Source organism: Budorcas taxicolor, chromosome 22, assembly GCF_023091745.1.
Source record: "Budorcas taxicolor isolate Tak-1 chromosome 22, Takin1.1, whole genome shotgun sequence".
NCBI lineage: Eukaryota > Metazoa > Chordata > Mammalia > Artiodactyla > Bovidae > Budorcas > Budorcas taxicolor.
Window position 1 is genome coordinate 42,265,977 of NC_068931.1, and position 25,834 is coordinate 42,291,810.

Below are 25,834 nucleotides of genomic sequence, written 5' to 3' on the forward strand. Positions count from 1 at the left end.
TTAAGTCCTTCTCAGGCTTTTATCCTTCCTTTTGTGTCATTTACCTTCTGGAAATGAATCCCTTATCAGATGTGTGATTTGCAAATATTCTCTCCCATTCAGTGGGTTTGCTGTTTTGTACAGGGCGACAGAGGATGAGATGGTTGGATGGCATCACTAATGCAATGGACATGAACTTAGGCAAACTCCGGATGGTGATGGACAGGAAAGCCTGGCATGCTGCAGTCCATGGGGTCACGAAGCCTCAGACACTACTTGGCGGCTGAATAACAACAAAACAGCAAACCCACTGAATGGAAGCCCTCCAGAACCTATAGAGGACTCCTAAAACTTAATAACAAAAATGAAAAGCCTGGTTAAAAAAGGGCAAAGGCCTTAAGTGTACATTTCTCCAAAGAAAATATATGAACATTTTCCCCTAGATCTATGACATATTTATCTGACCACAATTTTCTTATGCAGCAAATCAAACTATCTCTAATTCTTCAAAAATCAGTGTTAAAAGAGGAAACAGTTTTTAAAAATCCAACTTGGTTTTTCATTTATGGAGGAAAACAGTCTTCTATTTACAATATATGATTTTTGAAAGAAAAATAACAAATAATTTGAAACTAAACAGAAAAATCATAAAAATAAACCAACTGATCTTTTCTAACCAAAAACTTCAAAAATTTAAGACAGCCACTTTGGCCTATTTTTAAAAATTTTATCTTATGGAAGTATAGTTGGTCTTGATTTAAACTGTGGTGCTGGAGAAGACTCTTGAGCGTCCCTTGGACTGCAAGGAGATCCAACCAGTCCATTCTGAAGGAGATCAGTCCTGAATATTCATTGGAAGGACTGATGCTGAAGCTGAAGCTCCAATACTTTGAGGCCATGGGAGACAAGCAACGAAGATGCTGTTACTGTATAGCAGGCCCTATGTCAAAGTCCTCCCCATCTAGTACAATTTAATTCTGCCTACGGCTAAATGCCAGCAAAGGTCTATATAGGCAAAGGTATGGTTTTCCAAGTAGTCATGTATGGATGTGAGAGCTAGACCACAAAAAAGGCCAAAGAATTGGTGCTTTTGAACTGTGGTGCTGGAGAAGACTCTTGAGTGTCCTTTGGACAGCACAGAGATCAAACCACTCAATCCTAAAGGAAATCAACCCTGAATATTCATTGGAAGGTCTGATGCTGAAGCTGAAGCTCCAATACTTTGGCCATCTGATGTGCAGAGCTGACTCATTGGAAAAGACTCTGATGCTGGGAAAGATTGAGGGCAAAAGGAGAAGGAGATGACAGAGGATGAGATGGTTGGATGGCATCACCCACTCAATGAAAATGAGTTTGAGCAAACTCCAGGAGATGGTGAAGCCTGGTGTGCTACAGTTCATGGGGTCACAAAGAGTCGGACATGACTTAGTGACTGAACAACAGTTGATTTACAGTGTTGTTAGTTTCAGGTATACAGCAAAATGATTCAGTTGTACATACATATACATGGTTTTTCACATTTATTTCCATTATGGTTTATCACAGGATATTGAATATAGTTCCCTGTGCAGTACAATAGGCCCTTGTTGTTTATCCACCCTATATATAATAGTTTGCATCTGCTAATGCCAAATTCCCAAAACTTCCCTCCCCTCTTCCCCCTTGGCAACCCCAAGTTTGTTCTCTCTGTTTTTGTTCTGTAGGTATGCCGATTTGTGTCGTATTATAGATTCCACGTATAGTGATATCATATGGTAGTTGACATTCTTTCTGATTTACTTCCCTTAGTATGATAATCTCTAGGTCCATCCATGTTGCTGCAAACGGCATTATTTCGGTCTTTTCTGTGGCTGAGTAATAGTCCATTGTGTACATGTGTGTCTCTCTATATATATGTATAACTATATATAGAGAGAGCACATCTTTATCCATTCACCTGTCGAGTGACACTTAGGTTGTCTCCATGTCTCGGCTATTGTGAATAGCGCTGCTCTGAACATAGTGGTGCGTGTATCATTGAATTATGGTTTTTTCCAGGTATATGCCTAGGAGTGGGATTGCAGGATCATATGGTAATTCTATTTTTAGTTTTCTGAGGAACCTCCATGCTGTTCTTCACAGTGGGTGTACTGATTTACATTCCCACCAACAGTGTAAGAGGGTTCCCTTTTCTCTACACTCTCTCCATTATTTGTCATTTGTACACTTTTGAAAGATTCTAACTGGTGTGAGGTGTTACCTCATTGTAGTTTTGATTTGCATTTCTCTAATAATTAGCAATGATGATCATCTTTTCATGTACCTGTTGGTCATTTTTATGTTTTTGGACAAAGTCTATGTAGGTCTTCTGCCCATTTTTCAATTGGGTTGTTTGTTTTTTTGTTGTTGAATGTGTATATTTTGGAAATTAAGCCCTTTTCGGTTGCATCATTTGCAAATATTTTTCCCAGTCCATACATTGTCTTTTCATTTTGTTTTCCTTTGCTGTACAAAAGCTTATAAGTTTGATTAGGTCCTATTTGTTTATCTAAGTGCTTTTCTATTCTCTTGTAAAAAAAAAGAAACATACCAAAAAAAAAAAAAAAAGAAATCTTTCTTCTTCTTAATAGACTTCTGAGCTAGCTTCTGTTTCCTGTATCTTACATCTTCTAACTTTTTGTGGGGAGGGGAGTATATGTTTAATTTTTTATTGCTTTTGTTTTTTTCCTCAAACTTTAAACTTTTTTTCTTGTATTGGGGCATAGCCGATTCTCATGTCTTCTTTCTTGGCTTCCACTCATCTCACTGAAGTGTATCCTCCAGAACCTCCTAAAAAGTAATATGTGGAAGGTACACTTTATAAAATTCTTCTATGTGTGCAAATATCTTTATTTTGCTTTCTTATTCAATGGGTAGTTTGTATATGGCATTTTTAATTGAAAATCATTTAAAATTAATGTCAAGATAGCTTGACTTACCACTGTTGCTCCAAAATACATTTTTCTGTTTATTTTGGCACTTTCCTTTTTGCTGTTTATTTTCTGATATTTCGGGGGATCCTTAATTGTTCATATTTACTCTCTGGATAACTATTATTCATGAAACTACCCCTTGTGAAGAGTTGTCATTGATTACAGGATGGCAGCAGAAACTTGCTGGTAGTCAATTTTACATTGATAAGTTTCTCTGACAGAATAGATCATTCTAAACCTAATGTACTGGACGCTCTGAGGTCAACAGGCCACAGCTTCTTCCCTCTGTAGGTCACAACGTTTTATTGAATAATAAGATAAATATAGTAACTGAGAATTCTGCTATTTCAAAACATGTTTCAATTCAGTTCAGTTGCTCAGTCGTGTCCGACTCTTTGAGACCCCATGAATCGCAGCACGCCAGGCCTCCCTGTCCATCACCAACACCCGGAGTTCACTCAGACTCAAGTCCATCAAGTCCGTGATGCCATCCAGCCATCTCATCCTCGGTCGTCCCCTTCTCCTCCTGCCCCCAATCCCTCCCAGCATCAGAGTCTTTTCCAATGAGTCAACTCTTTGCATGAGGTGTCCGAAGTACTGGAGCTTCAGCTTTAGTATTATTCCTTCCAAAGAAATCTCAGGGTTGATCTCCTTCAGAATGGACTGGTTGGATCTCCTTGCAGTCCAAGGGACTCAAGAGTCTTCTCCAATACCACAGTTCAAAAGCATCAATTCTTCGGCACTCAGCCTTCTTCACAGTCCAACTCTCACATCCATACATGACCAAAGGAAAAACCATAGCCTTGACCAAATGGACCTTAGTTGGCAAAGTAATGTCTCTGCTTTTGAATATACTATCTAGGTTGGTCATAACTTTTCTTCCAAGGAGCAAGCGTCTTTTAATTTCATGGCTGCAGTTGCTATCTCCAGTGATTTTGGAGCCCAAAAAAATAAAGTCTGACACTGTTTCCCCTGTTTCCCCATCTATTTCCCATGAAGTGATGGGACCAGATGCCATGATCTTCGTTTTCTGAATGTTGAGCTTTAAGCCAACTTTTTCACTCTCCACTTTCACTTTCATCAAGAGGCTTTTTAGCTCCTCTTCACTTTCTGCCATAAGGGTGGTGTCATCTGCATATCTGAGGTTATTGATATTTCTCCCGGCAATCTTGATTCCAGCTTGTGTTTCTTCCAGTCCAGCATTTCTCATGATGTACTCTGCATATAAGTTAAATAAGCAGGGTGTCAATATACAGCCTTGACGTACTCCTTTTCCTATTTGGAACCAGTCTGTTGTTCCATGTCCAGTTCTAACTGTTGCTTCCTGACCTGCATACAGATTTCTCAAGAGGCAGGTCAGGTGGTCTGGTATTCCCATCTCTTTCAGAATTTTCCACAGTTTACTGTGATCCACACAGTCAAAGGCTTTGGCATAGTCAATAAAGCAGAAATAGATGTTTTTCTGGAACTCTCTTGCTTTTTTGATGATCCAGCAGATGTTGGCAATTTGATCTCTGGTTCCTCTGCCTTTTCTAAAACCAGCTTGAACATCAGGGAGTTCACGGTTCACATATTGCTGAAGTCTGGCTTGGAGAATTTTGAGCATTACTTTACTAGCATGTGAGATGAGTGCAGTTGTGCAGTAGTTTGAGCATTCTTTGGCATTGCCTTTCTTTGGGATTGGAATGAAAACTGACCTTTTCCAGTCCTGTGGCCACTACTGAGTTTTCCAAATTTGCTGGCATATTGAGTGCAACACTTTCACAGCATCATCTTTCAGGATTTGAAACAGCTCAACTGGAATTCCATCACCTCCACTAGCTTTGTTCATAGTGATGCTTTCTAAGGCCCACTTGACTTCACATTCCAAGATGTCTGGCTCTAGATTAGTGATCACATCATCATGATTATCTGGGTCCTGAAGATCTTTTTTGTACAGTTCTTCTGTGTATTCTTGCCACCTCTTCTTAATATCTTCTGCTTCTGTTAGGTCCATACCATTTCTGTCCTTTATCGAGCCCATCTTTGCATGAAATGTTCCCTTGGTATCTCTAATTTTCCTGAAGAGATCTCTAGTCTTTCCCATTCTGTTGTTTGTTTAGACAAGTGAAATATTGTTTTCATGATACAATTTCCCCACCAAGGGACAAGGAAGAAAATACATGTTAAGCAACTTTTGGAAAATAATAAATATTAAAACAGCATAAAATGAATTTTAAAAATTTATATGGACATTGTATATCCTGATTTATAGATCTGCTTCTTGAGAGCAACCTTAATTGTTTGTATGCTTGATATTAGAGATTTTAAATATTAGCTTACTAAACCATGATTTCCAGTATTTCCCTGCTAGGCTTTCAAAAGTACATGTTTTTAACATCTAATATTTTTCAAAAGTTTTCCATAATTTTACTTTATTTTTGTTTACCAATAAACAAATTCTTTAGAAATGCTGCTTTAGGTTGGAGAGTCAAATATATGTTATAATTAGATAAGTGTCAATAGCGTAATGACTACTTGTTCCTTAATGTTTTTTATTCATACTCTTTCTAGAGCTTGACTAATCAGGCCACTATAGTCAGTCTAATCAGACTAATCAGAATATCCTATTCTAGAGAATCATACCTAACAGACATCACATTGACAGGTTGTTGTCATACATATTTCGTCCCGATAACTAAGTTTGCTGTTTGTTGAATTTTATGGACATCTTTCATGCCAAAACATAAAGATAGACAGACTTTAAAAAAATACATGATATTCTACTGAAATGAATATCATAATTGAATTAATCAATCCACTGTTGATGGGTCTTTAGTTTTTCCAGTGTTTCATTATTAAAAACAGTAATACATATGCATGCCACACTTGGCATCTTACAACCTTGGAATAAGTTTCCAGATCACAGTTTATGTACACTTTACATTTTGTTAGATGTTCTCAATTTCTCTCTCAGAAGACTGCTCCATTTATAGTTCCACCAAGAGGATAAGAGTTTTTTAGCTACTGCTTCAGCTTCTAGAAACCTAAAAAGTAAAATATTTAACAAAGGAACTCTTAAATATTCACTAGAGGGACATTTCTCATTCTTTATTTAGCAGAAAGACTCCTGGCCATTTCATTCAGACTCTATAGCCATGGCTTCAACTGATGCTTCTTTGTCATAATTAGACCCACACATTAACTTCCCAGGGAAATGGTAACCCACCTTACTTTTAAAAGCCTATGTAGCTCTAAAAGCTTTTCAACAGCCATAAGAAGAAAGTCGTTTTGATGGCAAACTTCAAAGCTTTGTTTTGGTTAAGGCTCTTTTCTTTTCTGTTGCAACCTCAGTGAAAAAATGGAATTCCTTTACTTGAAAACTCGATTTTCTGTCCTTAAAGGCACACTTCCATCAGCATCCCTGAATCCAACAGGATTGAGATGCTGCATTTATGATTAAGCCTGAGCCCTCTCCTCCTGTTTGGGAAGCTCTGCTGGCCACTGAAGGCAGGAGGAGGGGGAAGAATAGAAAAAGGTGTGTGAGGAAGAGGAGAAGGGGGATACCGCAACCTAAAAAGCAAGCTACTCAGAGCTTCCAAAGAACTAGGAGCTAAAGTGAAGGTGTTTGGTTGAGTCACAAATGGCATATCTGTGTGTCTGGAACAAGAGCCAGAACCCCAGATGGGTCAGTGAACCAGAAAGTCTAATGCGTCATGAAGCTACCTTGTGCAGTGTCAGCTATCCCAGGCGCTGTCCAGTCAGCCAGAGCTCAGGGCAAGGAGAGGCTCAGCAACTTGCCCAAGGCCACCTGTAAGCAGGTGGCGACAGATCCGTGCTCTGGCCAGAGTCTCTAACTTTTGGGCCCACTGAGCTGCGAGATGCCTACTATTTTATGCAAGTGCCAAAACAACCTTGTAAAGCAGTTGGCATCAAGAGTGTTTATGCAAATGATCTAATTGTGATACACTAGTTCACAGAGCAGAGGTCAGCAAAGCATGGCCCAGGGGCCAAATCCAGTGCTTCATTTGTTTTTCTAAATAAAGGTTTTGGGGGGAAGAGGAGTAGCCACACCCCTTTGCTGAGATGGTGTCTCTGCACGACAGAAAGGCAGCAGGGTTGGGTAGCTCCGAGAGAGACATGTGGCACCGCCACCCCCCATCCCCCACCCCAGAAACCGGACAACATTCAAACTCCGTTTTATTAAATTAAAAAAAAAACTGTGCCCCATTAAATCATCTCATTATGCCTGCTCCTTGTGTAACAGGATTCTGCAGTTTGAGACAGTATTTTGAGTATCCTTATGGATGAGTTAGAGTCATGGACAACAGTATAATTAGTCACTAATTTATAGTCTGTGGGGAAAGGTCACCCCAGCCAGTCACATGGAGGTCATACGTATGCCATGGTCTTGGAACTGAGAGGAGGTTGCTTAGGGGACTGTAGAAAACTTGCTGGGAGTTCTTTTTTTGAATATATATATATATACACATACATACATATATTTTAAATTTATCAAAGTACTGTTGATTTATAATGTTGTATTAATTTCCTCTGCACAGAAAAGTGATTCAGTTTTATATATTATAGTCTTTTGCATCTTCTTTTCCATTATGGGTTGTGGCAGGATATTGAATACAGTTCCCTGTGCCATACAGCACGACCTTGTTGTTTATCTATCCTATATATACTGGTTTGCATCTGCTAATCCCAAACTCCCAAACCTTCCCTCCCTTACCCTCTTCCTCCTTGGCAACCACACATCTGTTCTCTGTCTGTGAGTCTTGGTTTTGTTGCAGGTTCGTCGGCTGGTGTCGTAGTTTGGACTCCACGTGTAACATCGTGTTGTGTTTGGCTTTTTCTTCGTGCTTCACTTCACTTCGCATGATAGCCTCTAATCGCATGCGTGCTGCTGCAAGTGGCATCACTCTGTGCTTTTTCTGGCTGAATCATATTCCATTGTGTGTGCACCACATCTTCTTTATCCATCCCTCTGTTGACGGGCATTTAGATTGTTTTCATGTCTGGGCTTCTGTGAATAACGCTTCTGTGAACGTAAGGGAGCATGGATCTTTTTTAATTATAATTTTGTCTAGATATATGTCCAGGAGTGGGATGTCTGGGTCTCTGGCAACTCTATTTTTAGTTTTTTGAGGAACCTCCAGGCTGTTCTCCATAGTAGTTGTATCAGTTTGATTCCCACCAACAGTATAAGAGGGTCCTCTTCTACACACCATCTCCAGCAGTGTTTGTAGATTTTTTGATGATGGCCATTCTGACTGGTGTGAGGTGATATCTCATTGTACCTTACTTCTACACTTTGAAATGTAGTTGGACAGCTAAGAATCACCAAGCATTTGAGAAAAATATCTCATATGAAAGTCAGAGACCAAAACAAACACAAACAACAGCCACAAAACTAAAAAAAAAATCACAACCTGAAGAACAGCCATAGATTATGCAAGGAATATACACACTTTCACTAGTCTCTGGATGATCAGACAGGTTATTGCATCTCCAGGCAAGAATACTGGAGTAGGTTGCCATTTCCTTCTCCAGGGGATCTTCCCGACCCAGGGATCAAACCTGGGTTTCCCGCATTGGAGGCAGACGCTTTAACCTCTGAGCCACTGGGGAAGCCCAAGAATAGAATAGGATACCAAATAAATAATTAAGAGAAAAAGAATAACAAAAAAGGCAAAACAAAAAAAAGAGCCCTTGGAAATTAAAAGTATGAAACCAGAAATGAAAAGTTCAATAAACAGGTTGAAAACATAGTTGGAGAGGTTTCCCAGGATTTAAGTATAAAGACAAAGAGAAAACAAATAGAAAGTAAGACTCTAAAAGCAGAGGAGAAGTATGAAGACTCGATATAAATGAGAGGAGTTACAAAAATAAAGAATAGAACAGTGCAGGAGGAAAATCATGAAATAAATACAGAAAATGCCAACAACGGAAGTGCACAAGTCCTCAGTTTGAAAGGGCCCATTAGGCACCTCACCCACACAAAGAATAAAGCTAATCCTAGCTCAGTTTATAAAAACAGGAACAAAATAGAGAATTTTAAAATATTTTTTCCTTAGAGAAGGGGGAAGTTGAAGTTTTTTTTTTTTTTTTAACAAGGATCAGAAATCAAAACAGCATTGGCTTTTTTCATAGTAACACTAGACGGTGGGAAGACAGCAGCTAACTTGTCAATATCTGAGGTTAGACCTGGTCCAACCAAGTCAATTAATTGTCAGCACAGAAAAAAAGATAACTTTAAGATACGCAAGGTCTCCAAAAAGTGAATCTCCACACATCCATTCTCTAAAGGCTACTGGAAGATGTGCTCTGTGGAAAGGAAAGAAAACTAAGAAAGAGTAAGACCAGGAAAGAAGGGTTTGTTGTGGGCTGGATTCACATGTTGACCTCCTAACCCCCAGAAGCTCAGAATATGTTTGTATCTGGAAGTAGGGCCTCTAAGGAGGTAATCAAAGGAAAATGAGGTCACATGGGTGGGACCTAATCCAGCATGATTGGTGTCCTGATTAGAGGAGGGGACAGACACGTACAGAGGGACAATCGAGGACACGGGGAGGAGACAGCTGTCTGCACATCTCAGGAGAACCGCCCTGCACACACCCTGATGTCTGACCTCTAGCCTTCACGACCGTGTGAAACTAATGTGCTGCTGTTCATGCCACCCAGTCTGTGGTGCTTTGTCATAGCAGCCCTAGAAACTACTGAAGGATCCAACATAGCAAGACAAAGGGAAAGCCCAGGATGCTGGTGAAGGAATGCCTGAAGAGGACGGCAGAGGCCTACAGAGAGCAAGTCACGGAGACGAGCAGCTCACAAGTTCCTGAAGCAACAGACATCTGGGTGTTTACATACACAGAACACACAACTCAGAGGAAATTACCTGTAAGTACATTGAAAACTAAATAATCAATCAAAAGCAAAAAAGCAATCACCAATTCTTCAGAAAATAGAAGGTACAATAAAGGCAAGGCAGTCCTGGCTCATTACATGGCACACTTGAGATTAGCCCTGGGCTAGACTCAGTAATCCCATGGATGGAGGAGCCTGGTGGGCTGCAGTCCACGGGGTCGCTAGAGTCTGGCACGACTGAGCGACTTCACTTTCACTTTTCACTTTCATGCATTGGAGAAGGAAATGGCAACCCACTCCAGTGTTCTTGCCTGGAGAATCCCAGGGATGGAGGAGCCTGGTGGACTGCCATCTATGGGGTCGCACAGAGTCGGACACGACTGAAGCGACTTAGCAGCAGCAGCCAAACTCAGTCATATAAATACTGGGTCAGACCCAAATGATTGCATTGACTCTTAGAGAAATCCCAGCATCTAAAAGTATGTGATAACCTTCTGTGACATTTTCTAAAATTTCATTTTCACTTGTATCAATTATCCATACACAGAAGCTGTATACAGTTATAGGATAGACACTATCCAAGAATATTAGCTTAGTGGTGTGTCTGCTATCACATGGAGAGAGGCTGTCAGAAAATGAATCCAACACAAAGGAGAACCAAAAGATGGTAAGGGACAGTCCTCAAGATGCGTTTAAAGCCCTAAAGCCAGCAGTGCAGAGAGTCAGTATCTTGGACTTCTTGCTTATGTGTGTGAATAAATTCTCCTTTTTTGTTTAAGCAAATCTGAATTGGATTTCTATCACTTGCCACCAAAAAGAGTTTAACAGCCTCATTGCAGAAAAATTTATTAAGCATCTATTATGTGCCAGGCACTCTACCAGTCATCAGAAGTAGAATGGTGAACATGCTTAATTTTTGCTCCTGTACTTACTTCCACAGTGTTAGCCAAACCTGAGATACAGCTGGTTTAGCAAAGGTATCAATCACAGTGACTTATCACAGATTCTTGGAGGATATAAAATCATTCCTTAGAAGCCAAGGAGATTCAAGAGTTCTTGTCATAGTTTGCAAATAAATGGCACAAATTCTTTCCATTGCCTCCCATCTGGAGGTGGAGTCTATTTTCCATCCCTTGAGTCTGGGACTTGGTGTGTGACTTGGTTTGGCCAGTATCTCATTAGTAGATGACATGCAAATATTTGAAAAGTGCTCGTGCATTGAGAATGCAGCCTCACTGGGAAGCTGAGAGTCCGTAAGAGAGGCTCACCATTGTAGCTGCTCCAAGCGAGCCCACCTCCACTTAACGCTGACTACAGTCACAAGAAGAGCAGAAAACTTTAAAGCCATTAAGTTGTGGGGCAGATTGCTGCAAAGAGCAAAAATGAACTCATACAGTTCTGATGCTTATTTTATTCAGTTCAGTTCAGTTGCTCAGTCGTGTCCAACTCTTTGCAACCCCATGGACTGCAGCACCGCCAGGCTTCACTGTCCATCACCAACTTCCAAAGTTTACTCAGACTCATGTCCATTGAGTTGGTGATGCCATCCAGCCATCTCATTCTCTATCATGCCCTTCTCCTCCCTCCTTTAATCTTTCCCAGTATCAGGGTCTTTTCCAATCAGTCACTTCTTTGCATCAAGTGGCTAAAGTATTGGAGTTTCAGCTTTAACATCAGTCCTTCCAAAGAACACCCAGGACTGATCTCCTTTAGGATGGACTGGTTGGATCTCCTTGCAGTCCAAGGGACTCTCAAGAGTCTTCTCCAACACCACAGTTCAAAAGCATCAATTCTTCGGTGCTCAGCTTTCTTTATAGTCCACCTCTCACATCCATACATGACTACTGGAAAAACCACAGCTTTGACTAGACGGACCTTTGTTGGCAAAGTAATGTATCTGCTTTACCATACATTTCAAAAATATACAAGCAGAACATTTCAATCATGTAACAATGCTATGACCCAGTGAACTGTTTAGGAATCAAGACCCTAGTACCACTCCTGAGGATATAGGCAACAGGTGCTGAATTCTTTCACTCTGTTCATTGAAAGGTAGGGTTTATCTTTAGGATATTTCACTGAACACTCATATCTTAAAAAAATATAATGGCATTATTAAGATGTAGTTCACATACCATAAAATCAATCCCTTTAAGATGTATAATTTATGAAGGATTTCCATCTGTACTTCTGTATTTTTTTATGATGCTCTTGGTTTTGGTACCGGGGTGATTTGGCCTCCTAAAATAAACTGGGAAATATTCCTTATTTCTCTGTTTTCTAGAAAGTTATTATTAGGATGAGATGTTTGGATGGCATCACCGACTCAATGGACATGAGTTTGGGTAGGCTCCGGGAGTTGGTGTTGGAGAGAGAGGCCTGGCATGCTGCATCTCATGGGGTCGCAAAGATTTGGACATGACTGAGCGACTGAACTGAACTGAACTGATTATTAGGTTGAGGGTTCCTCCCCCCTTAAAATATTGATAGAATTCATCTGTGAAGACATTTGGACCTGGGCTTTTCTTTGTGGTAGGCTTCCCTGGTAGCTCAGCAGTAAAGAACCCGCCTGGGATGTAGGAGACGTGGGTTAGAACATCCCTGGGTTGGGAAGATCCACAGGAGAAGGGCATGGCAACCCACTCCATTATTCTTGTCTGGGAAATGCCCTGGACAGAGGAGCCTGGAAGGCTATAGTCCATGGGGTCACAAAGAGGCAGACACGGCTGAATGACTAATACTTTTTTTTTTTTCTTTGTGGCAATATTTGTATTTAGTGATTCGATTTTTTTTACCTCAATATATAGTTGTTCAGATTTTCAATTTTTTTTTAAATTTTGGTAATTAGTTCTCGGTAGGAATGCCTTCATTTTCATCTACCTTAAAAATTATTGGAATTATGATGCTCATAATACTTCTTTATAATCCTTTTCATTTCTATAATTTGTATTATCCTTTTTTCCATCAGTGTAGCTAATGGTTTATCAGTTTGATCTTTCAAAGAATCGGCATTTGGGTCCTTTTCTCTATGTTCTTATTTTTTTAATTCGATTTCTATTCTGATCTTCACTATTTCCTTGCTTCTCTATAATTTAGGCTTGATTCATTCCTTTTTTGCTATTGTCTTGAGGTGGAGCTTAGTGGGAATATAAACTGGTAATTTAAGTTTTTAAAAGACTATTAATTTCCTTCTAAGCACACTTTAGTGTGCCATGTCACTTCAGTTGTATCCAACTCTTTGTGACCCTATGGACTGTAGCTCTCCAAACGCCTCTGTCCATGGGATTCTCCAAACAAGAATACTGGAGTGGGATTGCCATGCCCTCCTCCAGAGGATCTTCCCGACCCAGGGATGGAGCCCCATGTCTCCTGGGACTCTAGCACTGCAGGCAGAGTCTTTACTGCTAAGCCGCCAGGGAAGCCCAAACACACTGATAGAGGCAATTAAATCTGATTCCCTTAGATTTGATGTTTTTCTTTTAATTCAATTAATTAGATATTTTCTAACTAAATTAAAATTAGGTATTTTCTAATTTTCCCTGTGATTTCTTCTTTGGCCCATATCTTATTTAGAAATATATTAATTTCTAACTATTTGGAGATTTCTCGGATTTCTTTTCTGTGGCTTTCTAATTTAATTTCTCCTTGTAGAAGGAGAACATATTCTGTATGTTCTTAATTCTTTTCAATTTGTTGACACGTGTTTTGTGACTACCATATGGTCTATTCTGGAGTGTCATTTGCACTTGAAAAGAATGTGTATTCTGACACTGTTGGATGGTTTTCTGTAGTTGTCAAGTATTACAAGTTGGTTGATGTTTGATGGTGTAAGTCAGATTTTCTATACCCTTGTTGATTTTATCTTGTCCAATCAATGGCTAAGATTAAATCTTCAACTGCAAATGAACGGTCAATTTCTCCTTTCAGCTCTCATGATTTTTGTTTTACATTTGTTAAGCATTTCTTTCCTTTTAAAGGCTATATAGTGTTTCACTTTATGTATGTAGCACATTTTGTTTACCCATTCATCCATTAATGGACACCTGAGTTGCTTCCACCTTTGAGTGAAGTCACTCAGTCGTGTCCAACTCTTTGCAATCCCATGGACTGTTGCCTACTAGGCTTCTCCGTCCATGGGATTTTCCAGGAGTACTGGAAGAGTACTACAGTACTTTCAAGAGTACTGGAGTGGGTTGCCATTTCCTTCTCCAGGAAATCTTCCTGACCCAGGGATTGAATCCGGGTCTCCCACATTGCAGGCAGACGCTTTACCCTCTGAGCCACCAAGGAAGCCCTCTACCTTTCGGCTATTGCAAATAATACCTCAAATATGGATTTACAAATCTCTCTCTAGTTTCATTTCTTTGGGGTATGTACTCAGAAGTGCAATTGCTGGATCAAGTGGTAGTTCTATGTTTAGTATTTTGAGGAACCACCGTGCTGTCTTCCATAGCAGATGCACTATTATATATTCCCTTCAGCCATCAAAGCCATGGGTTTTGACCTCCCACAGCAAATTGAGTCCATCCCCTCTGGGAGCAAAGCTGTTAGTTTTCTTGGCTAGCCCCACCTACACAAGTAAAATTTCAGTTCTGGGCCAACAGGGCAGCCTTGGGCAAGGTTACAGGTATCTACTCTTCCTACTAGAATCTTTAGCAGTTTTTCAAGAATAGCTGATTCTCAAATTGACTGTGTTTGATTTCCAATGCCCTGAAATGGTTGTGTTTGACAATTTTGTCCAAGTTATACTTGCTTTGTGTGCAGAGGAATTGTTGACCGTAACATATAACCATAGCTGAAAGTCTATTCTACAGTTTCTCTTCAAGTAGGAACCTGTATTAGTCAGGGCCTTTTAACATCATGTAAAACAAATCCAACAGAATCAGTTAGGACTTTTAGAATTTTGAGTTACAGAAAACTCCCCAATGTAAACTTGTTGAATCAACACAGGAAATTCTAAACAGTCTATAGGACTGTCTACAAGACCGGTCAAAGGGGTGAGGTTTGACAGTGCAGCTCTAATGGTGCAACAGGGCTCATTTGACAGTACTTACCTCATTTTCAGGCCCAACTGTTGCCTCTTCACCTAAACCTTTTCCCTCCAGATTTTCTTTTTGTAGGAGCAAAACAGCTGCCACCTGTCCAGACTTCACAAATGTACACCCTTCCAGAAGAGCAAGGAGGCTGCAGTTTACTAGAAGCCCCAATCCACGTCCCATTGAGTCTCATCAGGTTCTGTTTGGGTTACCACCTCTGAAAGGCTCAGCTACCAAAGGGGATGATTACGCTGCATGGCTTAAATGGGAGGAATGACTCTCAAGAGGCAACCAACAAATATGTTCCATAACCACACAGTAATTGCACTGGCTCACTTAGCTAGCTTCACATACTCAAAGCACTTCAAATGAGCTATACAAACCATGGCTTCTGAAGCTGAAGCCAGTCTGCCTAGGGCCAGCTCCTGGTTCCTCTCCCCCTGTTCCCCAACCCCCCACTTTTTTTAGCCTTTCATTGCTGCTGCAAAAATGCCTCTTTTTAAAACTATTTACTTATGGCTGTGCTGGGTCTTCGTTGCTATGTGTGTGCTTCCTCTAGTTGCAGCAAGTGGAGACTAGTCTTCCCTGAGGTTCACAGGCTTCTCATTGCATTGGCTTCTCTTGTTGCTGCAAAGCACAGGCTCTAGGCATACAGGTGTAGTTCTGGTGCATGGGGTTGCCCCGAGGCATGTGGGATCTTTCCCAACCAGGGAATGAAACTGTGTCCCTTGCATTAGCAGGCAGGTTCTTAGCCACTGGACTACCAGTGAAATTGAGAAAGGTCATATTCTTTGTGAATAACATAACCATCAATAAGATGCTACCTTTCCTCCCTTTTGTGTGTCCATGTAGCAACTTCCAACAAGGATTCAATAGCCAATATGGTCAGTGCCCATCCCTTGGCCCAATCAATGTTGCCAGAGGCAGAGTACTGTAATTGGAAAGATAAAATGCCCATCCCAGTGGACAGAGGACACCGTTCTGTTGCCAGAAGGGCAGTAAGAAAGCTTTTCAAAAAGTCAGAATACAATGGCTACCGCAGACCATCTTGGTCTGTTGTGGGCCAGTTGTGGGTCCTTCCTGGGCGTCAAGCCAAGGGGGCTGAACTTTCGAGTGGGAAATGCAGGGTACAAGGGAGGGATCTACCGTCAGACTTGAGGCGGGCTGATTTGGAACAGGATACGGTGGATCACAGAGGTCAGTCTAAATATGTAGTGAAGTTGTAGGAAGAGGTGCACAGGCAGGAATGGAGGTGATAGGGAAGGGCCATCTATCCCCATCTTGGGGCTTCCCCGGTGGCTCACATGGTAAAGAATCTGCCTGCAATGCGGGAGACCGGGGTTGGATCCCCGGGTCGGGAAGATCCCCTGGAGAAAGGAATTGACAACCCACTCCAGCATTCTTCCCTGGGGAATTCGATGGACAGGAGACATCCCCCAAGTCAACTGCCAAACTTTATAAGACAAGAACATTTGCAGGACAATTCTTGAAGCCTTTGCGAAGGGTTTCTGGAGGAAATGCAGTTATTTCCGTCTTCCTTCAGATCCAGTTCTGTGTGCACGCCTGCCGTGCGAAGGGCAGCTCTGACTCAAGAGCTCCTCGGTACAAGCTGCAAGGATCTAGAGAGGCTCTCGTCTACCCCCGTTTAAGGAACGCTGAGGCCAAGGCCGACACGAAATTCTAGCAGGTTCCTCTTTAGAAGCCCGGGGCGCTTCCTTTGTCCAAATCCCCAGCAAAAGTCCCCACCCCAAGCCAGACTCCCCACCCAGCCCGGGATGAGCCCCACCCCGCGGCTGCTGGGCTGGCCTCCGGGCCGGTTTAACTGGTTGGGACTGAAACCCGCGGTGAAGACGGTCTGCGCCTCGGGAGCTAGGGAACAGGCTATGCGGAGCGTGGACAGGACAACTCCTGCCCTTTTCCGGTGTTCGGCCGACTCTGCCCGCAGCAGTCCTCCCGGAGCCCGCGCTGGAGAGGTACGCGACCACCCGGTCCCAGACCACCGAGAACTGCGCAGGCGCCGGCGGAGCTCTGGCGCGACGCGTTCTCTCGCGCGCTCCCGGGTCTCCCCCGCGGGCCCCTGGGCCCGGCAGGCGTGATGCTTCCTGGATGTTGTAGTGCGCCTCCCGCGGAGGGCCGCCTAAGGACTGGGCGCTAGGTTTCCGAAGACTACTATTCCCAGCGTGCCCCGTGCGGGGGGTCACGGGGCCCTTGCCCTCACGGCCCCGGCCGTCTGCGCTGGGAGGAGGAGCCGGGAAGCTGGCTGCGGCGGGTGGAGGGAGTGCGCATGCGCGGTGGGCCGGCTCGCCCGGTTCTGTCCCAATCATTGTAAACAGGCGGAGGCTGGGGCGGGGTGGGAATGGGGCGACCGAGGCCGGCCGGGGGCGCAGCGCAGGAAGCGGCCGCGGCGGCAGCGGCGTGAGAGCAAGGAGGTGGCGGCTGCGGCGCTGGCGGTCGCGCGGCGGCGGCGGCGCAGGTCAGTGGCGGGCGGCGGTCGCGTCGGGGCCCGGTGCCTGCAGCCGTCCGCGCGCCTCCCCGCGGCGTCTGTCAGGCAGCGGGCCGGGCTCTCGCGGCCGGGCGGCGAGGCGGGGGCGTGGCTGCCGGGGCGGCGGGGCCGGGCGCTGGTCGGCGGCGCCGGCCCGCGCAGCCCATTCCTCTGCTCGCCGGCCGGGGCTCTTGGGTCCGGGCGAGGAGGGTGGAAGCCGGGCCCTTCCCCGGGGCGCGGGCCTCGGATGGCGGAGAGGGACTCGGGGTTTTACGTAACCGCGGCCGGGATGCTGGAGGGTCTCCGGTGCGCGCCCGGCGCGGAGGGAGGCTGGTGGACGCGGGGGTGCTCCAGGGGCGCCGACAAGTCCGAGCTGGGAATTCTTATCAGAACTCCTCGTCAGGTGCGCTTGTGCCCACAGGCTCTTGTGGAGGTCAACTGTGGGGTGGCTTTCGGGTTTTGTTTCTTGTTTTAAACGTTGTGAGAGTGAAACAGGTTTGCCCGCATACCCCGCACCCGAGCCTCCCTTAGTTCCTCACGCCCTTCGGGTTTGGGAGTCGTGACTCCAGAGCCTCCCCGCTGAGCAAGCAGAGGATCTTCTCCTAAGGCCTGGTTGAGTGCTCGAAGGTGATCAAGTGTTAACCCGAGCGGTTTTGACGGTGCGGGTGAAAGTGCTGTGGTTCGGACGCCGCGTTCACGTGGACGCGCCGGGTCAGGAGCCGGTCACCGCGGGTTGTGCGCCTGGAGCGGGCGGGTCTCCGCCCTGCGGCCCCGGTGGCGGTGCAGGTGCTCGGCGGAGAAGCGCTCACGTTCTCCGGAAGCCGCTGGTCACGGAGTCTTGTCTGGAAATGAGAAAGGTAATCCATTTTCCGCCTTCCGAATTAGCTTGGCCACTTGGTAACTCCTTTCTGAGTGTCTTCTGAGGACGAGTTAATTGCTGTCAGCTGTTTCGGCAGATGGTGCCGGCAGGAAGGAAGTTAGTTAGCAGAGGGGCTTCCACTTTTCAGAGTGACCCATAAAAGGAAGCGAGGTGGGCTAGCTAAACAGGAGCCGATGGGAAGTAATTTTTTAAACAGTATCTCGAAGCTGCGAGAGATAATTTATTATCTCGTTAAAATAGTATTGCTCCTTTTAGGTCTTCTAGGGACCATTTCTCCCTTGATTTAGAAAAATAGAAGTGATATCAGAAAGTGCATAATAACTTTAATTATGGTGTTTCCTTTACAAAGAGAGATTGGGCCCAAAATGTAACCCAAAAGTATGTTCTTTCTTTTTGGAAGAAAATCTCCAATAGAAGCTTTTGTTAGTATATGTAGAGGAAATAAGTAAAAGTGCAGGTCATTTAGTTTAATTTCTGTGTAGCAGGTACTGTGAAGACTTACAGATGGATAAGGTAGTGCCCCTGCCTTCAGGATGCTAAGACTATCTCTTACTTGAACTTCCATGAAGACTGTGTTTTTGAGATTGCTTTGACTGGAGGAAGGCCAGGGGCACGGTGGGTATACAAGGGAGGTAGTGGTTAGTTTTAAAGGGGCAGGGAGGAGAGTGTGGAAGGGGGCAGTGGTAGGGAAAACTATGGGAAGGGCTGAGAACAGTGAGGAGAGAGGCTCAGACAGGATGGGCATTTCGGTAGGAGGATCTGTTTGAGAAAAGCCAGGAGTCCAAACTTACAGAGTTAGTGTGGGATCTGCAGGTATGGCCCACAAGGGTGGAGGGTGGTGGCAAGCTGTGAAACCCAGGAGGTAGGCAGAGGCCAAATTAGGAAGTTTTGTAGACAGGTGAAGTAATTTCAGCTTTATCTTGAAGCAGACAGGAGTCACTGAGACAGGATAAAGAGGCCTAAGCCTCTCTCATAGGGACTACAGTTACAGAGTTACATTGTAACTCTTCCCTGTGTGTCAGGCCTTGTATTAGGTGTTTTAGACTTGATGTCCTTAAACTTGAAGAAGGCTTTGTCATGAAGGAGGCAAAAATTGCAGGAGAAGAGGTTAAGGCCAAGGGAAAGTTGAAGCAGAGGACTGTGAGGGTGGAAAGTCATTCTCTGCAGCTGTAGCATTGGGCTTATGGGATCAGTAGCAGAAGGTGAGGCTGCACAGATCGGTCCCCATGCCATCCTAAGGGTTCTCGAGGGCTTTTTCTCTTGGTAATAATAGAGCATATGGATTTTAACCAGGCAAGAGTCATAAGGTTTTCATTTTAGGACAGTCACTCTGGTCTCATACAGATGTCAGAAGGGATGGAGGGAGGACAAGGCAGGATGTAGGAGGACGGTGAGTAGTTTTTGTAATATTTGAGGTGACAGATAAGGGCCTAAACTAAGGTAGGGTCAGTGGAGATGCAGCTCCTGCTGAGTCGTTTCAGTCGTGTCCAACTCTGTGCGACCCCATAGATGGCAGCCCACCAGGCTCCCCCGTCCCTGGGATTCTCCAGGCAAGGATGCTGGAGTGGGTTGCCATTTCCTGCTCCAAAGCATGAAAGTGAAAAGTGAAAGTGAAGTGGCTCAGTCTTGTATGACTTGTAGCGATCCCATGGACTACGGCCTACCAGGCTTCTCCGTCCATGGGATTTTCCAGGCAAGAGTACTGGAGTGGGGTGCCATCGCCTTCTCCGGTGGAGATGCAGAGGAGTAAGTTAATAGCACAAATATTAACAAGGTAGAATTAACAGGATTCAGTGAGAATTGGATTTGGGAAGTGAGAGAGAAATAGTAGGACAAGATAACTGGATTTTAACTTGGGTGATTGAGTAGACAACAGGAAAGTGCACTGAGACAGGGAATTCAGGAAGATCCGCAGATCTGTGGAGGAACAGTACTTTGGCTTTTGGATACATTGAGTAGGAGTTACCTATAGAACATGCAGGTAGAAATGCTACAGGGTCAGGTGTGTGGGTTTGGAGCACACGGGAGAGGTCTTGATAGAGTCATCAGGATCTATCATAGGTGGTACCTGAAGCTTTTCATTAGGTAACACGGCATAGGAAGAGTTTCCGCATGGAGAATAGTTGCATTTGAAGCCAAATTGAAGAAGAACTGAAATGGGAAATTCCCGTGTGTTTAGAAATGTTGAGAAAATGGTTTAAAAGCCCAAATGGGATCATTTCAGAAGGAAGCTGTACTTGACAACTGCCTCTCCAGAAAAAAAATAAAAAATAAAGGAAGCTATATGTTGCCTTTGAGAACTTGAGGAAAACTGGGTTGTTGGGAGTTTGTTGAGTTTGATAACTGAGAGCACTTTCATAGCATCCTACTTAGTGCTATCATCTGGGGAGGGAGCTGTTCGATTGAATTGAGAGGTGTAAATGGAAAGTCAGAGTGGAGAAAGCCAATGTAGGTTATTTCAAGAATAAACAAATTTTCAGCTGTTAAGAGAAGAATAGGAAAAAGTGTTACCAGAGGTTAATAAAGGGATAGGAAGGAGCTTTTAAAGACCTGAGCCTGCTTTTTCCTTGTTGTTCAGTCGCTGAGTCGTGTCTGACTTCGTGACCCCATGGACTGCAACATGCCACGCTTCCCTGTCCTTCACTATTTCCCAGAATTTGCTCAAATTCGTATCTGTTGAGTCAGTGATGCTAACTATCTCTTCCTCTGCTGCCCTCTTCTTTTGCCTTCAATCTTTCTGAGCATCAGGGTCTTTTTGAATGAATTGGCTCTTCTCTTCAGGTGGCTAAAGTATTGGAGCTTCAGTGTCAGTTCTTCCAATGAATAGTCAGGGTTGATTTCCTTTAGGATTGAGTAGTTTGATCTCCTTGCTGTCCAAGGGACTCTCAAGAGTCTTCTCCAGCATCACAGTTCGAAAGCATCACTTCTTCAGCACTCAGCCTTCTTTGTGGTTTAACACTCACATTCGTACATGACTAATGGAAAAACTATGGCTTTGTCTATATGGACATTTGTCGGCAAAGTATGTATTTTCTTTTTAATACTCTGTCTAGGTTTGCCATAGCTCTTCTTCCAAGGAGCAAACGTCTTTTAATTTCATGGCTGCAGTCACCATCTGCAGTGATTTGGGAGCCCAGGAAAATAAAATCTGTCACTGCTTCCACTTTTTCCCTTTCTATTTGCTATGAAATGATGGGACCAGATGCCATGATCTTAACTTTTCATTCCAGTCCCAAAGAAGGGCAGTGGCAAAGAGTGTTCAAACTACTATAAAAGTGTGCTCATTTCACATGCTAGTAAGGTTGTGCTCAAAATCCTTCAAGCTAGGTAGACTTCAGCAGTACATGAATGGAGAACTTATAGATATACAAGCTAGGTTTAGAAAAGGCAGAGGATCACATTGCCAACATTCGTTGGATCGTAGAGAAAGCAAGGGAATTCCAGAAAAACATCTGCTTCCTCAACTACATGAAAGCCTTTGATTGTATAGATCACAAGAAACTGGAAAATTCTTAAAGAGAGATGGAAATGCCAGACCACCTTACCTGTCTCCTAAGAAATCTGTATGCAGGTCAAGAAGCAATAATTAGAACCTTACATGGAACAACTGACTGGTTTAAAATTGGGAAAGGAGTACATAAGACCGTATATTGTCATCCTGCTTATTTAACTTACATGTAGAGTACATCATGTGAAATGTCAGGCTGGATGCATCACAAGCTGGAATCAAGATTGCTGGGAGAAATATCAACAACCTCAGATATGCAGATGATTCCACTTTAATGGCAGAAAGCAAAGAGGAACTAAAGAGCCTCTTGATGAGGGTGAAAGAGGAGCGTGAAATTGCTGGATTTTTCCTTATGTTACTTTTCTTGAGATATCCATATCACATAAAATTGATCCTTCTAAAGTGTACAATTCAATTTAAAGTGTTTTTAGTGTGTATGGGGTGCAGTCACTCCTACAATCAATTTTAGAATCTTTCATTTCTGCTCTTCTTCATTATCAGCCACTCACCATTCTTCCTGCTCCCACTCACTAGCAACCGCTAATCTGCTTCTGCCCTGTGGGTTTGCCTGTTTCGGGCATTTCGCTTGCATGGAATCATATATGTGATCATCTGTGGCCAGGTTTTACTCAGCATCATGTTTTCAAGACCTGTCCATTTTGTAGCAGGTGTCGGGACTCCATTCCTCTTCATCGCTGAGAATATTCCACTGGCTGGAATATTCCACATTTTGTTTATTCATAAGTTGTTGAACGTTTATGTTCTTGCTGCGTTACGGCCATTTTGAATAGTGCTGATGTGAATAATCGTTTGCAGCGTTTTTTGCAGATACATGTTTTCATTGTTCCTGGGTACATACCTAAGAGTAGAATGGGCCAGATCATGTAGTGACTTTTATGTTGGAACAGTTTGAGGAACTTCTAAACTGTTTCCCAAAGCAGCTGCACCACTTCACTCTCCAGTGTAAAGATTCTCATTTCTCCATATCCTCACCAACACTTGTTATTTTCTGGTTTTTGAAAATGTGAGCTATCCTGGTAAATGTGAATTGGTAACTTATTGTGGGTTTGATTTGCATTTATTTCGCTGGTGGCTGATGATGTTGAACTTCTTTTCATGTGCTTATTGGCCATTTGTATATTTTCTTTGGAGAAATCTTTATTCAGGTCCTTTTCCTAGCTTCGCTTTGGGTTGTCTTCTTGTTGTTGAGTTGTGAGAGTTCCTTTGTATATTCTGGATGGTAGACCCTTATCAGTATATGCTCAGTTGTTTACTACTGTTTTGCGACCCGGTGGACCATAGCCCACCAAACTCCTGTCTGGAATTTTCCAGGCAAGAATCCTGGAGTGGGTTGCCATTTCCTCTTATAGGGAATCCTCCTAACCCAGTGATCGAACCCACATCTCCTGTGCCTCCGGCATTCCAGGAGCTGAGCCATCTGGGAAGCCCCTTATCAGTATATGTGACCTGCAAATCCTTTCTTCCATTCTCTGGGTAGTCTTTTTTACTTTCTTGATAATGCCCTCTGATCTGCAGAAGTTTTAAATTTTGATGAAGTAGAATTTATCAGTGTTTTCTTTTGTTGCTTGTGATTTTGGCATCATATCTGTGAATCCATTGCCAAATCCACAGGTGTGAAGATTTACACTGTGTTTTCCTCTAGGAGTTTTATAGTTTCAGTTCTTATATGTAGGCGTTGGTTCATTTTGAGTGAATGTTTGTATATGGTCTGAGATAGGGCCTGTTTTTTGTATGTGGAAATCTAATTATCCCGTCCCTGTCTGTTGAAGAGACCATTTCTCCCGCATGGAGTAAAAATGGACGCATTTGTTGAAAATCAGTTGACCGTAGATGTTTGGGTTCATTCTGGACTCTTCAGATCGATTCTGCGGGTCTGTATGCTTATCCCGATGCCAGTGCCACATTGTTTTGGTTACTCTAGTTATGTAATTGCTTTTGAAATTATGAAGTGTGAGTCTTCCCCCTTTGTTTCTTCATTATTTTTGTGTGGGTATTCGAGGCCCATTGCAATTCCATACTGAGGCTCAGATTTCCATTTCTGTCATCTTAACAGTACTGAATTATCGCATTAAAAAGGAGTTTGTTTAGGTCTACTCTAATTTCTCTCGGCAGTGTTTTGTAGTTACAGTGTATGAGTCTTTCACCTCCTTGGTTACATTTATTCCTGTTTTATTCTCTTGGCTGCTAGTGTCCAGTCATTAGCAGACCAATAAGCTACCAGAACAGCTGTGTATCTCTTGGGTGTAGCTTCAGCACTCAGCCACTTGACAGCTTTGGTCTTAGCCTTTGTTTCTGTCTGTGCAGACGTCAAGATCATCCAGAGGTGAGTGGGGAGGGCTTTCTCGGGTGCGATGAGCTCAATGAGATCCACCTAAGACACTTCTTAATCGACTGGTTTAAAGACAAGGAGAGAATCTTGAAAGTAGTGAGAGAAGTGGCTCGTCACATACAAGGGATCCCCAGTGTCATCCTCAGCTGACTTCTCATCAGAAACCACGGGAGCCAGAAGGCAGTGGGATGACACAGTCACACTGCTGCAAGGAAACAGGATCAGCCAGGAATTCTGTGTCCTGAGCATGTGCCTGGCGCTGGGCATCCACGTTTCTCCTGATTTCCAGGAATTTGTTGCAGCAGTTCAAGGTCGTTGTTCCCCAGAACATCTCCCTGCTCAGCCTTTCTTCTCATGGTTTGGAGGGAGTGTTCACTCCAGCTGTTGCCTGTTGCTTCAGGGGGCAGCACTGCTAACACCTCTCTCTGGCTGCCCCCTAGCAGGCGTAGCCCTGGGCATGGGGGAAGTTCTGAGGTAATTGCATTTAGGTGAGATAAGGCAGGCTGCTTCTGCAGGTAGGTCTTCCAGAGAGCCTGGAATAATAATTTCAGTTTGTTTGTGAATGAGGTTTGTTCAGCTGTGCCAGTGCTGGGAATGTGGGCTGTTATTTTCAAGGCTGCCACTGATCTGGGAAGCCTAGGATAGGATCAGAGTGAGTTAAATATCACAGAATCCTACGTTCTCACTAAGATTCAACTGTTTTTCCTGAATAAATGCTCCCTAAATTGCTGCAAGCTTCTGGTTAGTTTCCGGGGTTAACGTGGATTCTACCTGGTTTTAGTTGGCTCTTCTGAGGGTGAACTTTCGGAGTTCCTTAAGCTATCATTTTTGGAGAAGGAGATGGCAACCCACTTCAGTGTTCTTTCCTGGGACATCCCGTGGACGGAGGAGCCTTGAGAGCTACAGTCTATAGAGTTGCAAAGAGTTGGATACAATTTAGCAACTGAGCACTCAGGCTATCATTTTACCAACTTCCCTCCATCTGTTTATTTAGCACTCCATTCATTATTAGGCTGCCTCTGTTGTTATAGTTCACCTGAGTCTTTTGTAGACAGCATATAGTTGGGTTAGTATTTTTCTCTGTTCTGTGCTTTTTTCCTAAAGAATTTGAGGTGCTTGTAGAGATGCAACATAATAAAGGTTTTTTGGCCATCAAAAACGGTGCTTTGCTTACTTTTGTCTATTTGGGGGACAGGGTTTAACAGTGGATTTGCTAGGTGGGAGTGTTAATTTTTGGTGGATGCTGCTGAATTGCCTTCTGAATGAGCCTGTTTACACTTCTTCCAGCACCATGTGACTGTCTCACCACACCCTCCAGTGTTGGGCATCAGACCTGTTCCTCTTTAGAAAATCGGTGGGTGAAAAACAATCTTTAAATTCCGTTTTTGCATTTTAAAACTATTTGCTTCAGATTCAAATCCTCAACCGCTTTTTGTTTTTGTTTATTAGTTTGCAAAGTAATTGTCATGTCGAGTGCCAGTACTTTTTCTCCAGGTTTCTTCTTGGCTTCTTATATTTGTTTATGATTTTTTTTTAACAGTGCACTTATGATTTTCTGAACGTTATTAAAAATGGGAGTCAAGGAAAGAAAAAATAGTGAAATTCTTCCTTTTCTCACTTTTATGGGTGGAGGATATAGTTTATAAAATCTCAAGTTTTGTCCAGGAATTTAATATTGTTGCTTTTATGTAGTTATTATTGTTGCTGCTTACTGAGTACCTGCTGTAGACCACGAATACTGCTTTGTTTAATCTTGGCAGTGCTGTGGCAGGTCGGTGTCAATATTGACAGATAAG

At 43.3% G+C, this 25,834-nt stretch overlaps 1 protein-coding gene across 3 annotated transcripts in view; it reads left to right on the forward strand.

The window, feature by feature from the left end:
* Nucleotides 1-16,774: 16,774 nt before the first annotated feature.
* Nucleotides 16,775-25,834, forward strand: part of RALBP1 (ralA binding protein 1) — a 45,985-nt gene continuing 36,925 nt past the window's right edge. Inside the window, exon 1 of one of the 3 annotated variants that reach the window (XM_052660273.1) lies at nt 16,775-16,791. The gene's annotated coding sequence lies outside the window, so the exon portion shown is untranslated. Of the gene's footprint in view, nt 16,792-17,202; nt 17,292-17,857; nt 18,158-25,834 lie in introns of those variants that run through there. The other 2 variants (XM_052660272.1, XM_052660271.1) reach the window with 2 other exon arrangements.